We start from the raw sequence: 15,918 nt of genomic DNA, 5'->3' as shown, positions 1-15,918 counted from the left end.
TGCTTAGGAATTGAACTCCGGTCCCTTGGAAGAGCAGGCAGTCCTCTTAACCATTGAGCTGTCTCTCCAGCTCTTGGTTTGCAAAACTCTTCCATGCTTTTATGAATCAGGTAAATTAAGAAGTCAACAGGTTAAGGCAGAAGATGCTTCCACCGTCCATGATTCTGGAATTCTTTGTGCATAACAGACATCAGCAATGTACTTCCTCTCCCTGTTTGCAGAGCATAGTGGGTAGTGGTGATGCATCCTCTGATAAGGAAATTAAGGACACACATTCTTCTTTCTTAGAATCAAATTCAAGTGACTTTTAATTCCAAAGGCCATTATGCCACCTATTTCAAAAAGCGATATATTATTTGTAGTTGACTGACTCTGGGCAAAGCTACAGAGTATTTTGTGGTAATTGTGCTACCTAGAGGGATGGAATTGCTGTGGGGTCTGATAAAATGGCTACTTCTTTTTCCTTGGAGGATTGCAAAAATATAAAAAGAAAATCATTGTGGTTTGGAAAAATCTTTTTCTGCTTTATTATTCAGAAGGCAGCGCTGTTAGCTTCTTTGGTGGGAATGTTTCCCAGGGATAGGTCTTAATTATTGATGGCCAAGTACTCATTGCTTAATGGAATCTGAACTTTGAGGGGAAACAGGAGAGAGTTTTCCTTGTTAATTGGTAGCACATTGCATCGCTTTCCTCATAGCCATAGGAAGATACCAGGTTTGCATTACAGAGACAGAGGCAGAGAGTCAGAGAGACAGAGAAAGAGACAGAAAAAGACAGAGAGACAGACACAGACACAGAGAGAGACAGAGAAAGAGAGACACAGAGAGAATATGAGTGCACAGAGTAGATAGGAGATTATAAATTGACTTCATGTCAGGGATTACATGACTTTCCTGGTTTTGATTAGAATATTATGTTCTTGACTCTTGCATGTGTGAGAATGTGACACAGAGGAACATTATTGTGAGACAGCCATCATGCTCCCCCTCTGTGAAGATGCTTCTACCACGGGAGAGGACCATTCTTTTTGCTGGATCCATGGCCTGGAAAACTGACCAATTCTCTGTAATATGAAGACTGTAGAGATGGGAGGACTGAGGAGCAGTGTTTAGAGGCAAAGTGTAAGACTATGAAGAGATCAATGCAATTCCTTTGGAATATCAAGACTAATTTTAAGGGTTGAAACGACTAACAAGTGACAAAGTCTTAGTGGTAGGGTGAAGTAGGGAGTAACAGGAGGCATAAATAAGAAGTGTATATGGAGCTGGAGAGATGGCTCAGCGGTTAAGAGCACTGACTGTTCTTCCAGAGGTCCTGAGTTCAATTCCCGGCAACCATATGGTGGCTCACAACCACCTTGAATGAGATCCGGTACCTTCTGCTGGCTTGCAGACAAAAGGCTGTATGCACAATAAATAAAAAGAAAAAACTGTATGCATAGTAAATAATTAAAAAAAAGAAGTGTATATGTACATGAAAATCATAGTGAAATTCATTGTTAGAATAAATACATGGCAATGAAGCATTTAAGAAGTCTAAAAACATGGGTGTCTAACATGGAATTTGAAGTTGTTTATATTGTTTCTCTCTGTATTTTTGTAGACGCATTCTTTGTGCAAGTCAGGTTTTGCTGAAGTACTTTTCACAATGGTCGCCCCACCCCACTCCAGTCTCTGTGACTTACAACAACAAACATTTGCTTATTTTCTTCACAGGTCAGTGCCGTTGACTACAGCAGCTGTGCTCCAGGCTGTAGATGTTCAAGTTTGTTCTGCTGATTTTCCTTCTGTGACTTGGGTGAAGGAGCAGTGGCTACCTCAGGCCAGGATTTCTCAAGAAGCAAGTCAGACACACACAAGCAGCCACAAAAGACTAGGCAAGCACATTTAAATATAGGCCTCAAAGGTATGTTAGATAGAGTCTTCTCACAATCTCAGTAGCCAAGCTCCTCATTCAGGTGGGAGAAGTCTTTTGTTGCAGGGAGGGGTGGAGCAAATCCTGAATCCCAGAATATTTGCTCAACTACAATGCAATCAGTCTTCTCTAATCTGCAAGGAGCATGTATATATTCATGGACATATACATACAGGTGCCATCTTAGTTTAAGAATTGTAGTTCATTGTTACTGTAAATTAGGGCAATACACCTGAGAGAGGCGGTTCATGAACTCAGCCTATTATATGAGCACAGGGTCCTGAAGTCACATAACAGTTAAAATGGAATTCTCCCACATACTGTAATTTCCAAAATAATTCATCTCCTCCCCCATCTCTGGAAAAGGCAAAGAGGAGCTAAGGGAATTTAGTTATTTGAAATCCACCCAGAACATTAAGGTCAATCCTATGTTTTTCTAAAGGGTCATTACTTAACTCTGCATTTACATATGAGCTTTGAGTAGAATTGACCCTGCTTACAGGCAACCGATCCATATTCTCGAGTCTTACTTATCTCACTTCGTAGAAGAGAAACCACATCTGATTGACTTCTAGAGCATCACACCTGCTAAAGCTCTTAGGTGAAGCAACACTGACCTCGGCCTTTCGCATCACCTCTGCCTCCATAAAGAAATCAGGCAGTGGAAGGGAGAGAGCCTTCTATTGCCAAAGGCTGTCAACCGTTGAACCAGAAAGTTCAGTGCCCATTTCCTACATTTTAAAAATAGACTCCATTAGGGAAACTCAAAAGCACACATAAAAGCAACAACCCCAAGCCCGGTGTATACCTCAGCTTTCCTCCAGCTTGCAGATGCCTCTCAAACCCAAGGTGCTTCCCTCTCAGATCTGAATGTTTGCAAACTGCTGGCTTTTAGCAGGTGCAGCAGCCACAGTCAATTTTAAATGAGTCTGCCATTCTCCTCATTTATTTTCCTCAAACAGAAGTTTTATTTCCTCTCCGGCTTCTTTTTCTTTTTCATAGAAGCCTTTACTGGAGGGCCAGTTTTGTTTTTTTGTTTGTTTATTTGTTTTTGTTCTCTATATCATGAGGTATTTTTAAGGGAAGGCAAGATGAAGTTGAGGGAATTAGGTGAATGCATTGCAGTGATGGATGACACCCACCTGCCAGGGCCTCACTCAGCTCTGTGTGGCTTCATTATTATTTCCAATCTTGTCTTCATTCCATTTTAAATTTTTTTGCTGAGTGATTTTTGTTTTTCAGATTCTATTTTAATGATAACATTTCTGCCTTCCCTTTTGTCCCTAAACTTTCCATAGACCCTTCCCTGCTCTCCTTAAAATTCATGGTCTATTTTTTCACCATTTGTGTTGCAGGCATATATGCATTCATATATGTATACATATTCCTAAATATAACCTATGGGGTCCTATTGAGCCCCTTGTATATGTGTTTTCTGGACTGATCATTTGGTACTGAACAACCAGTTGGTGCTTTTTTCCCCGGGAAGAGCCACTTCTTCCCACACCCGGCTTTATTCAGTTGCCGGTGGTTCTTTGTGTAGGATTGAGTCTTGTGTGTTTTCCCCTGATCCAGTTTGGCATGCTTGTTGGTGTGCTTCTTGTTCAGCTCCCATCTGGGTGGTCTTATAGCTAAGACTTGATGGGTCATAGCTTCTGCTGCTACAAAGACACAATCTTATAGCTAAGCCCCTCTTCCTCTGGCTCTTATACTCTTTCTGCCCCATCTTCTGCACTGTTCCCTGAACCTCAGGTGTGTGTTTTGTAGGTTTTTTTTTTTATTTATTACATTAATTTTAAAAAGCTTGCTTCACATGTCAATCCCAGTTCCCTCTCCCTTCCCTCCTCCCGCACTCTGCCCCCCCCACCATTCACCCCAGCCTCCCACCCTACCACCACTTCCTTCCACATAGGGGATATCCAGAGTCTGTCATTTCACTCAGGGCAGGGTCCAAGCACTCCCCTAAGAGTCCAGACTGAAAGAGCATCCCTCTTTGTGTTATGGACACACGAAGTCTGTTTGTATGCCAGGGATAAACACTGATCCACAGCCCAGGGCCCCATAGGTTGCCCAGGCCTCCTCACTGACACTCACACTCAGGGGGTCTGGATCAGTCCCATGCTGGCCTCCCAGCTGTCGGTCTGGGGTCCAAGAGCTCCCCCTTGTTCAGATCAGCTGTCTCTGCTGGTTTTGCCAGCCCATTCTTTGCTAATTTGCTCATCGCTCCTCTCTCTCTGTGACTGGGTTCCATGGGTTCAGTTCAGTGTTTAACTGTGGGTGTTTGCCTCTGCTTCCATCAGTCACTGGATGAAGGTTTTAGGATGGCATATAGGGTAGACATCAAGTTCATTATCAGGAATGGGCATTTAAGGTGGCTTAACTTGCCAGTTGGTGTCATCCCTTTAGATCACTAGAGGTCTCACTGGTGCCAGATCTGTCTTCTAACCTATGACTCCCTCTTTTATGGCATTTCTCATCCTGATCTCCCCCATTTTACCCCCCACTCAACCTTCCTATTCCCCCATGACCTACTCTCTCTTCCTTTTCTCCCCTTCTCTTCTTCCCAGCTCCCACCCCCACCCCTTCCCAATCTGTTCAGAAGATCTTGCTTCATTCCTCTTCTCTGGGGTACCATGCATATCTCTCTTAGGTTCTTTCCTGTTCCCCAGACTCTCTGTCAGTGGAAGTGCAGACTGGCACTATCCTGATCCATGTCTAAAATCCATATATGAGTGAGTACATACCATGTTTGTCTTTTTGTGACTGGGTTACTGTTAAGAGAAGCTTTTTCTTTGAGAGGGGCCGTCCCGCCAGCCGCCTGGGCTCTGCCGTGCCAGCCTGGTTCTAGAGCCCCGCATCAGTCCCAAATAAACACACAGGAGGCTATATTAATTATGAAGCTGTTGGCCTTGTTTGTCTCTTACTGGCTAGCTCTGCCTTAAGTAATTACCCCATAATTGTTAATCTAAGTATGTTTCTTACCGGAGAATAGTTCCCAGCGTCCTACCCCCATGGCGTCACATGTTGACTCTCTTGTGTTTCCCCTTCCCAGAATCCTCCTTGACTCCTAGTCCCTCCTATCTAGGTTTTCTATTGGCCAGACAGTCTTTATTGACAAATGCACAGGACTTCCCCCAACAGGTTACCTCACCCAGGATGGTTTCTTCTAGTGCTATCCATTTACCTGTGAATTTCAAGATTCCATTGTTTTTATTTTTAATTGGGACTGGACTCCACAACTTGGCATCTTGCCATTTTCCCTTCTTACTGCTGTTTTTTTTTTCCTGGAGGAGTCAGTGGGCTGAGTGATAGTTCATTCATCTTGTCATCATCTGTTGTTCTTGCCCTCCTCCCCCCACAGCTGGCTTCTCTGAACCTCACTGCTCTGTTAGAGAAGAATCTACTTTCTTCTGTTACTTTCCCAAAAGCCAGTTGTGAACTAAGGGAAAGCAGTGTACTGAGTTCTTGTCTGTTAGCACTGAATTAAGTAACAAGTAAATTATTCTCACCAACTAGTTAATGTTAAAATTTGAGGGCTCCTTGTTTCTAGGAGTTCAGAGTTTTAGAGCCACAGATACCTTGTCTTCCAACCTTCTTGTTTTATAGATGGAGTTCCAGAGAAGTTGAAAGCTTTCCCAAGGTCGGACACTTTATTGGTAGCACTGGGACTAGGGCCCAGTTGTTCTAGTTCTATTCTTTTGGTTACATTTGATTTAATTCCAGAATCTTGATGACAATTAAAGGCACAGACATATTAAAGTTAATCATTAACCTCTAAGGCAGCAGATTGAGTTTTAATAGAGAGAACACTAAAATTCTCAGTAGGGATAATAAGGAAGCAACTGGGAGGGAATAAAACTGCTCAAGAATAAAACAACTTCCAGACTTTTCAGTTTTGGTGGAAATATACCTAACAAGAAAGTTTATTCCAAGGCATGCAAATTTAAAGAAAAGAGTTTGGCAGAAAAGCAGAGAATGATAGTTCAGCCAACCTGGAGATTTTCTTCCAGTGTCATTCTGGGAGACTCCGGAACAAAGAACAACAATGTCACTAACCAAAGAAGGAGGGATTTACAAGGGTTCTTTGTCTTTATACTTAGAATGTATTTTTTTCTTCTGGGTATGTAAATATGATTGTGCATGTGAAAATTTATTGTAAAACAACACTGGTTTCTGGCTTTATTCCCATAGCAATCACACAGTGTGTAGCACCAGTTTCCAAATAAGCCGCAGTACCGTGCAGATGTTTCTAACTTGCTTGACCGTGCAGATGCTTCTAACTTGCTTGACCGTGCAGGTGCTTCTAACTTGCTTGACCGTGCAGATGCTTCTAACTTGCTTGATGTGCTCAGCTCTGCAACCTTCTGTGTTTTTCAGGAGCCTTTCTTCTCTTCCACCACAGCTTATGGGGGGGCGGGGAGAAAAGGCCACGCAGAACCAGTTTTGTTATTCTTCATTCTCTTGCATCACTTCCTATTCAGGAGTTAGGCTGGGAATAAAAGTTGTGGACAAGGTGATAAGAGTGGAGTGGAGAGTCATGGGGATATTCTTTGGGGGAGAAGCTGTCCTCATCCTCAATAAGGAATGTATTTAAAATGAAGCAGTGGAATTGATGGGAGAGAGCCAGGCAGCATTAGCAGTCACAGGTCTAGAGCTGATGGATGTTGCTGGACCAACATGTGGCTACGTTGGCTGTCCTCTATAGCCCCAGGATTTGGGGGGTAAGATGCCCAAATGTTGAACTTTCATAGAAGTTTGTTCCTTGTACCATCCCACTCACCCCTCCCTCATGCCAAGCCTTTATTTTTTCCTTCTTCCCTTTTATTATCTCTAAGATTGGCAGGTGTGTCCCGAATACTTAATAGCCTATTCTGTTCTTACTTTAAAATAGTATTAAATTAAGAATGTAGCAATGATGCTAGTATTATCTATCTCTTATTGACCATATTTCTAAAGTCTTTGCATGCCTCTAATCCCTTCTCCCAAATGACTGATAGTCATTTTCTCTCTTTTTTACAGGTGAGAAAAAGGAGGTGGGGGAGATTTAATGACTTATTTATGTAATTTTTATCAGGGCAATGTCTATAAGAGTTAAGATCTGAACATGTGCTTTTCTGAGTGGAAAGGCTACTTTCTAGATTTTATCATGCTAGTTGTCACTCAGACTTGTGCTCCTTCTGTGGTTTCTATGTTCACCATCAAGATTTCTGCAAAGAAGAGCACTGCTGTGTTGTATTTATCTTTTGAAAGTCTCTCTCTCTTTCTCTCTCTCTGTCTCTCTCTGCCTGTGTGTGTGTGTGTGTATGTGTGTGTGTGTGTGTGTGTGTTTTATTGTGCCCATGGAGCCCAGAGGAAAACCTCAGATGTCATCTTCATGAACACTATTTATATACTTTAAAACAGGGTCTGTTATTGGCTTAAAGCTCACCAAATTAGTCTAGACTAGTGGAAATCCAGCTCAAGGAGTCTACATGTCTTTCTGCCTTTCCAGTCCTGGTTACAAGTTTGGGACACCCTGCTTAGCATCTTTATGTGGTTTCTGAGACACAAATCAGGTCCTTAAACTTGCAAGGCAAGTGTTTTATTGACTGAACTTCATACTGATTTAGCTTTGATAATAAAGGTGGGATGGTACTTGGTTGCCCATGTGATAAGAGTTAGCAAAGCTAGACAAGAGATGTTGTGGTTAATTTTAGGTTTATTAGAAAAAACAAGAAAGACATGAATTCATTCTATTTACCCCATGCATTTTTTTTTTGTTGGTGAATCTGTGCCTTTCAGAAAAGAAAAGTTTCTCTCTGAGAAGAAAATCTCCTAGACAAGCCTTTCCATTTTTTTTGGTTTTTTTCTTTCTCTTTTTTAAATTTAAATTAGAATCAAGCTTCTTTTACATGTCAATCCCAGTTCCTTATCCCTTCTCTCCTTCTCTGCCTCCCCAACCCCCTATCCCATACCCATCTGTATGCTAGGGATAAATATTGATCTACTACTAGAGGCCCAATAGATTGCTGAAGTCTCCTTACTGACACCCATGTTCAGGGGGTCTGGATCAGTCCTATGCTTGTTTCCTAGCTATCAGTCTGGGGACCATAAGCTCCCCCTTGTTCAGGTCAGCTATTTCTGTGTGTTTCACCAGCCTGGTCTTGGCCCCTTTGCTCAACACTCCTCCATCTCTGAAGCTGGATTCCAGGAGTTCATTTCAGTGTGTAGCTATGAGTGTCTGCTTCTGCTTCCATCAGCTACTGAATTAAGACTCTAGGATGGCATATAAGGTAGTCATCAATCTCATTATTGGGGAAGGGCATTTAAGGTATCCTCTCCACTATTGCTTAGATTGTTAGTTGATGTCATCCTTGTAGATCTTTGAACATTTCCCTAGTGCCAGATTTCTCTTTAAACCTATAATGACTCTCTATTACAGTATCTATCATCCTGATCTCCTCTATTCTTCCCCTGACTCAATCTTCCTGCTCCCTCATGTCCCCCTCACCCCTCATCTTCTCCCTCTCTCTTCCTCCTATCTCCCTCTCCCCACCCACCATTCTCCCAATTTGCTCAGGAGATCTTGTCCCTTTCCCCTTCTCTGGGAGACCATGTATGCCTCTCTTAGGGTCTTCCTTGTTTCCTATCTTTTTTGTGGCAGTGTGGGTTGTAGGCTGGAAGTCATTTGTTCTATGTCTAGAATCCATATATGAGTGAGTACATGCCATGTTTGTCTTTTTGTGACTGGGTTAGCTCTCTCATGATGGTTCTTCTAGTTCCATCCATTTACCTGTGAATTTCAAGATTCCATTGTTTTTTTTCCACTTAGTAGTACTCCATTGTATGAATGTACCACATTTTCTCTATTCATTTTTCAGTTGAGTGGCATCTAGGTTGCTTCCAGGTTCTGGCTATTAAAATAATGCTGCTATGAACATAGTTGAACAGATGTCCTTATTGTATGAATGTGCATCTTTTGGGTATATACCTAGGAGTGGAATTACTGGGTCTTGTGGTAGACTGATTTCCATTTTCCTGAGGAATCTCTATACTGATTTCCAAAGTGGCTCTGTGAGTTTGCACTCCCACCAGCAGTGGAGGAGTGTTCCCCTTTCTCCACATCCCCTCCAGCATAAACTGTCATTGGAGTTTTTGATTTTAGCCATTCTGACAGGAGTAAGATTGTATTTCAGAGTTTTTTTGATTTGTGCTTCCCTGATGGCTAAGGATGCTGAGTCCTTTTTTAAGTGTCTCTCAGCCATTTTAGACTCCTCTTTTGAGAATTCTCTATTTAGTTCTGTACCCCACTTTTTAACTAGAGCCCTTTTCATTTTCACTTCTAGGTGTTTACTGATGGTAAAGATTCTATGTGTCAAGGGGTCCCAGATCAGTAGCTCCAAAGGTACTTTAAACTTCTTCTTACTCCCAGGAGACAAAAATTGTAGCTTAATGAAGGTAATGAATACAGGCTAAAGAATGGGATTTCCATCAAATCCTTGTCTAAGACATCAGGGAACTCTGAAAGAAGAAACAATAAGCATGTAAGAGCCAGAGGGGATGTAGGACACCAGGAGAAGAAGACCTTCTTTATTAGTTGACTAAGGGTCATGGGAACTCACAGAGATGGAAGCAGCAATCACAGGGCCACATGGGTCTGCTCCAGGTAATCTTCATATATATATATATATTTATATATATATATATATTACAGCTTTCAGTTTAGTGTTTTTATTAGACTCTTGAGTAAGTGAATGACTGGTCTCTGATTCTTGTGTGGAACTTCCCTTGGACTCTTTTCCTTCTGTTGGGTTGCCTTGTCCAACTTTGATGTGATCGTTTTAGTTTTATCTTATTATATTTGTTTTGTTATGCTTTGTTGTTATCCCTTAGAATCCTTTTGTTTCTAATAAGAGACAAAAAAGGAGTGGATCCAGATGGGAAGGGAGGTGGAGAGCAATTGGAAAGAGTACAGGCAGGGGAAACTGTAATAAGGATATATTGTATGAGAAAAGAATCTATTTCAATAAAAGGGAAAATATGAACAAAAATAGTTTTTAGAAAAGAAAAGAAAAAGGAGGAACTGGAGCTCCCTTCTGTCTTTTCTTACTGTTGACCTAAGACAATATCTCCCATGGTTGCTCTCTGGGTCCTTACCAGTTCCTAACTCCTTTTTTTTTTTTTTACCATTTTCCTTCTGCAGAGGTAATCCTACCTGTCACTTATGGATTTTGACCACCACTCTATCTTGTTTATTAGAGCTGAGTAGGGTCATCAGGTGTGGCAGTTGTTGAGCTATCTAGGGGAGCCTGGAAGTGTCTTTGTAGTTTCCTTTGTATGGCAGCCAGGTGTAGAGAAGAAAGGAAGTTCTTGACTGGTGCCTGGATAGAGACATGGGGAAAAGTCAAGGGTCTTTGAATTATTCATGTTTGTTTACTTATTCATCCCATTGTGCAAATGAAACAACAAACCAATTGGCTTTATGGCAACACTTAAATGGACTTTTTGAGAAAGGAGTATCCTGAACAATGTTGAGAATTCTTAGTTTTGGGTGCATTGACCTCTTGGGTGTTTAAGATTTTAAAGGAGCTATGCATTGTGGAGGAGAGATGCATATGGAGGCTTGTAGAATACTTTGGGAGCAGAAGAGTAATGGTAAAATAATCCCGGCACTCAGCAATGACACTAAGTCTTCTTTGCAATACCCCAAACTCACAAAAATACTTAACATGAGTAGATTTCTTTAAATTTCTATGGTTAGAGTTCATTTTCACATTAGTGATAATGCAAGTGAACTTTAATTGAGCCTAAGGGACACTAGAAATTAACAGAGGGCGGGAGAAGGTGTATTTATTGTATGTGTGCACAAACTTTTTTTTTCTGGAAATAGGAGAAAGATGAGGTTTCTTCAGTTTAAACAAATACTTATTCCCCCTCATCTCCCTCCCTCCCTCCCTCCCTCCCTCCCTCCCTCCCTCCCTCTCTCTCTCTCTCACATACACACACACCCTTCTCTTTCTCATTTTCTTTCTCTCTCTCTCTCTCTCTCTCTCTCTCTCTCTCTCTTACACACACACACATAGGGAGGGAGGGAGAGACGGGGAGAGATAGATAGATAGATAGATAGATAGATAGATAGAGGGAGAGAGGGAGAGAGGGAGAAAGACAACAATGCTTTCCCAGGTCTCCACTCTCCTTCCTGATCCTTCTTCCTGTGTTCCCACCTACTCCCAGACCATCTTTGCTTTTGGTATTCATACCACGAGAGAGAAGTCCTTTGAAACAAAGTACTCTCTTTAGCAAAATCCCTTCTTGACTCAGAGAGGGCTTGTCTTGTCATTGTCAGTGCTCTTCTAGTGAGAAGGGAATCATTCCAAGACACAGAAGCCCTATTTTGGCTCCTTTAGTGATGACGTTAGGTGCCTTTGGCAGATGTTGTGATTCCATCCAGGGATTTACCTGCATGGTTGCAACTCCTTTGTTGGAACTCCAGGTCATTGAAACCCTCATCCCAAAGCAATAGGGAATTGCTTTGTCAATTCTCAAGTGTTTTGGAAGCATAGGTCATAATGGCTACTGGCTTGATAGGGAATCAAGCAAGTAAAGATGATGCTATCAAGTTTAATTTTATTTCAGGACCTATCTGGGATTCTCCTGCTGAGCTCTAGGGGTTAGAAGACTAGGGCTAGCTTCCATGTGACCTTTGTGGAAATAGTGTTAATTAGGATAATAATGTGATCATGACTGCCATGCTATTCATCCATCTATTTCGAGAAAATAATGGCCATAGAAGACACTATATATTTGCACAAATATTTCTATGGATATTCATAACAATTCTATGAAGTATGCTATTTTTATTAAAGGAGTGGAATATTTAGATCTTCTTTAAAAAACACAAAATGTGCTTCTGTAAACAACTATACAACTTAGAATTAAAACACACAGTGAAAAAACAAACAAGTTTATCAGTGTTTTCAATTCCTCTGTGAGATTCAGGGACATTAAATCAGCATTTTCAGATATACTCACAGTTTCCAAAATTATGATATTTTTAGCATATTTCAAACAATCGTCACACTTTAACTTGCATTGCTTAAGTTCTTATTTAAAGAATAAAACATGCTAAGCTTTGTAGCACTTACAAGGAACTATATCCTACAGGAACATTTAATGAAAACATAATTTGAAACTCAGGTCTCTCTTCTAGTAGAGTTATAGGCCCTCATGGAATCACATGTGGACACTGCCAATTTCCGTAGTTATTTTGCATTGAAAATGTGTTATATCTTGAGAGAACAGTCTAAGGACTTACAAAAATGAAACTACATATGTAAACTGGGTTCTCATTGTTTTTTATTTATTCTTATCTTTTACACATTGTTAAAACATTTTCTTAAAGTCATGCTACCAATAACTAGGATACAGAAGTCCTAGAACTTTTAATTTGATGCACTGATGGTTGTTTGTAACAATGGCATTCTCTGCCTTTTAGGAATGAATGCGAATATGAGTGTGACCTTGGCAGAAATAGCTAAAGGTTAAACTCTGCAAAGAGGGAAACAAACAATTTCTTTGGAAAAGTATATTCAGCGTAGTTGTAGGTAATGACAACTTTGTAGTTATATACCTATAGGTTGTAAAACAAGGGATCCAGGCTAGGACAAAGGAATAGGAAGCATGTTCAATATCCATATTTAAGAAGAGACTAAAAGAATCCTTATTAGCCAGGCCTGGTGGTGGTGACCTGTGATCATAACTATTCCAGAGGAGGCTCAGGCAGGAAGATCATAAATTCCAGGTTGGCTTATGCTACAGAGATTTCATCTTGAAGGATAAAGAGGGCTGGGGATCTATTTCAGCAGAAGAGTGTTTACCTAGTATGTGTAAGGTCAGAGATTCAATTCCCAGCACTGAAAAAACTCCATGTATGTAATGCTTGGGGAAAATGAGGATAGGAAGAATATTTCAAGAGCCTGGGTTGTTACAGTGGATTAACCCCAAGAGTCCAGTGTTTGAAACCTTATTTCTTATGCTTCTACTAAGGCTACATGTTGACAAAGGTGCTAGCTTTCTTTGAAATACTAGGCATTTTATCCAGATGTATTACGTCTTCTCATTCTAACTCACCATAGACTTAATAACTCACTAATTTTCCTAAATTATTCTTTTAAGATTGAATGCATTTGAAAACAGTATAGCATTTTTATTTTTATGTGATCTTTAATTCAAAGGATGGTTGTCCATAGTGGTTTTCTGTTTTATTCTTTGACAGTTTCCTATATGTGTATAGTGAGTTCTGGTCTTCTGTACCCTCTTTCCTCCACTTTGCATCTCCTGCTGATACCCTTTCTTTTCCCTAATAAATCTTCCTCTTACTTTCATGTCTTCTTTGTTTGTTTGTGTGAATGTGTTTATGTGCAAGTTTAATCAGTTCTTCTTTTATGAATGTGGGTGGGGGGATTCAGTTACTGGAGTATGGGCAACGCACCAGTGGCTACACCACTAAAGAAAATGTTATGTGTTCTCCTAGCAACCGTTAACTGACAATATTCCTCCATAATTGGTGGTCCTCATGTGCCCTTCCCACAGCCATGATGGAATGTGGTTAGGTCTAATCTTATGCAGGTCTGCTGCAGGTAGTTATGAGTGCCACTGCTGTGTTTAGAAGACATTGCTTTGCAACACTGCTTTTTTATTTAAATCATAAACAAGTTTGCTTACATGTCAATCCCAGTTTCCTCTACCTCCCCTCCTCCCCTGTCCCCGACTAACCCCCTATCCCATCCTCTTTCTGCTCCCCAGGGAGAGTAAGGCCTTCCATGGGGGATCTTCACAGTCTGTCATATCATTTGGAGCAGGGCCTAGTCCCTCCCCTGTGTGTCTAGGCTGAGAGAGTAACCCTCTATGTGGAATGGTCTCTCAAGTTCCATTCATGTACTAGGGACAAATACTGATCTACTACCAGAAGCCCCATAGATTGCTGAGGTCTCCTCATTGACACTCATGTTTGGGGGTATGGATCAGTCCTATGCTGGTTTCCCACTATCAGTCTGGGGTCCATGAGCTCCCCCTTGTTCAGGTCAGCTATTTCTGTGCGTTTCACCAGCCTGGTCTTGACCCCTTTGCTCAACACTTCTCCATCTCTGAAGCTGGATTCCAGGAGTTCATTTCAGTGTTTAGCTATGGGTGTTTGCTTCTGCTTCCATCAGCTACTGCATGAAGACTCTAGGATGGCATATAAGGCAGTCATTAATCTCATTATTGGGGAAGGGCATTTAAGGTAGCCTCTCCACTATTGCTTAGATTGTTAGTTGATGTCATCCTTGTAGATCTTTGAACATTTCCCTAGTGTCAGATTTCTATTTAAACATATAATAGTGCTTTCTATTACGGTATGTCTTAACTTGCTCTCCTCTATTCTTCCTCTGACTCAATCTTCCTGCTCCCTCATGTCCCCTCACCCCTCATCTTCTCCCCTTCTCTTTATCCTAACTCCCTTTCCCCTCCCCCATGTTCCCAATTTGCTCAGGAGATTGTCCCTTTCCCCTTCTCCAGGGGACCATGGATGACTCTCTTAGGGTCTTCCTTGTTTTCTAGTTTCTGTGGTGGTGTGGATTGTAGGCTGGAAGTTATTTGTTCTATGTCTAGAATCCATATATGAGTGAGTACATACCATGTTTGTCTTTTTGTGATTGGGTTACCTCTCTCAGGATGATTTCTCCTAGTTCCATCCATTTGCCTACAATTTTTTTTTGTTTTTTTTTTTCTTTTTTTTCGAGACAGGGTTTCTGTGTGTAGTTTTGGAGGCTGTCCTGGCACTCGCTCTGTAGACCAGGCTGGCCTCGAACTCATAGAGATCTGCCTGCCTCTGCCTCCCGAGTGCTGGGATTAAAGGTGTGCGCCACCAACGCCCGGCATTTGCCTACAAATTTTAAGATTCCAATGTTTTTTTTTTTTCCCTGGCCGAGTAGTACTCCATTGTACGAATGTACCGCATTTTCTCTATCCATTCTTCAGTTGAGGGGCATCTAGGTTGCTTACAAGTTCTGGCTATTACAAATAATGCTGCTATGAACATAGTTGAACAGATGTCATAGAACACTACTTTTCAACATCCAGTTTTCAGATTGTTTTGATGTCCCCTGTTCTGTGATGTTCCCTAAGCCTACATGTGCTGTATATAGCTGAGCGCTTGACAGTGACTTATTTTTAGCACTTTCAACAGCTTATGAGTTGCTGCCATTCTGTGCAAAAGTCACTCTTCTTCAATGAAGTAGTCTATGTGTATAAACATAAAAATATTTCAGAAAAAAGTTTGATACTATGGATATTTAACAAAATAACAGTAATAGATTTCCTCTAGTACCAGTGACACTCTACCACCCATGGAATCCTGTCTGGAGATATAATACCAGTTATAAGTTCTCTTCTGTGGTAGACCTCAAATCCAATCAGAAATCATTTAGTTACCTCCATAATAGTCATGGCATGTTTCAAAATTAGTTTCAGTTGTCAACTTGACATACTTGTGAAGAAAGAACCTCAGCTGAGGCATTGTCTCCATCAATTTGACCTATAGGAATATCTGTGGAGCATATTCTTGACTGACAATTGATACAGGAAGGCCCAGTACTGTGGATAATACTAGTCCCTTGCAGGTAGTCCTGAATTATGTAAGGAAGATACCTGAACAAGCCAGGAAGCACTATGTCAGTTCCTGTCTCCGGTTACTACTTTGGCTTCCTTCTGTGATAAGGTGTAATCTGTAAGCCAAAGAGAGCCACCCCAAGTCGGTTTGGGTCAATGGTTTGTCATAGCAACAGAGAAACAAACAAGAAACCTCACATCTTTTCAAAACCAGCAAATTTATAAATAGATTTATTATACTGAGAAAGTATCAAAGAATTATATAGTTCTAAAATTTTCCCTATGTTTTACATTCCCCAGGCTTTCCTTTCAGGTATAACTAAATTTTAATAGTTTTCTATGTTTAGGTCAGAATTATTTCATGCATATATGGGG

At 41.0% G+C, this 15,918-nt stretch overlaps 1 long non-coding RNA gene across 1 annotated transcript in view; it reads left to right on the top strand.

Annotated features, from left to right (window-relative positions):
- LOC121139282 overlaps positions 1–15,918 on the top strand; it is a 64,936-nt gene that overhangs the window by 39,141 nt on the left and 9,877 nt on the right. The window contains exon 3 of the long non-coding RNA XR_005876196.1: positions 1,716–1,905. This is a non-coding gene — a long non-coding RNA (uncharacterized LOC121139282). The remainder of the gene's footprint in view (positions 1–1,715; positions 1,906–15,918) is intronic.

This window comes from Mesocricetus auratus, unplaced genomic scaffold (genome assembly GCF_017639785.1).
Source record: "Mesocricetus auratus isolate SY011 unplaced genomic scaffold, BCM_Maur_2.0 Super-Scaffold_15014, whole genome shotgun sequence".
Lineage (NCBI taxonomy): Eukaryota > Metazoa > Chordata > Mammalia > Rodentia > Cricetidae > Mesocricetus > Mesocricetus auratus.
This window is presented reverse-complemented; position numbering and strand designations above follow the sequence as displayed.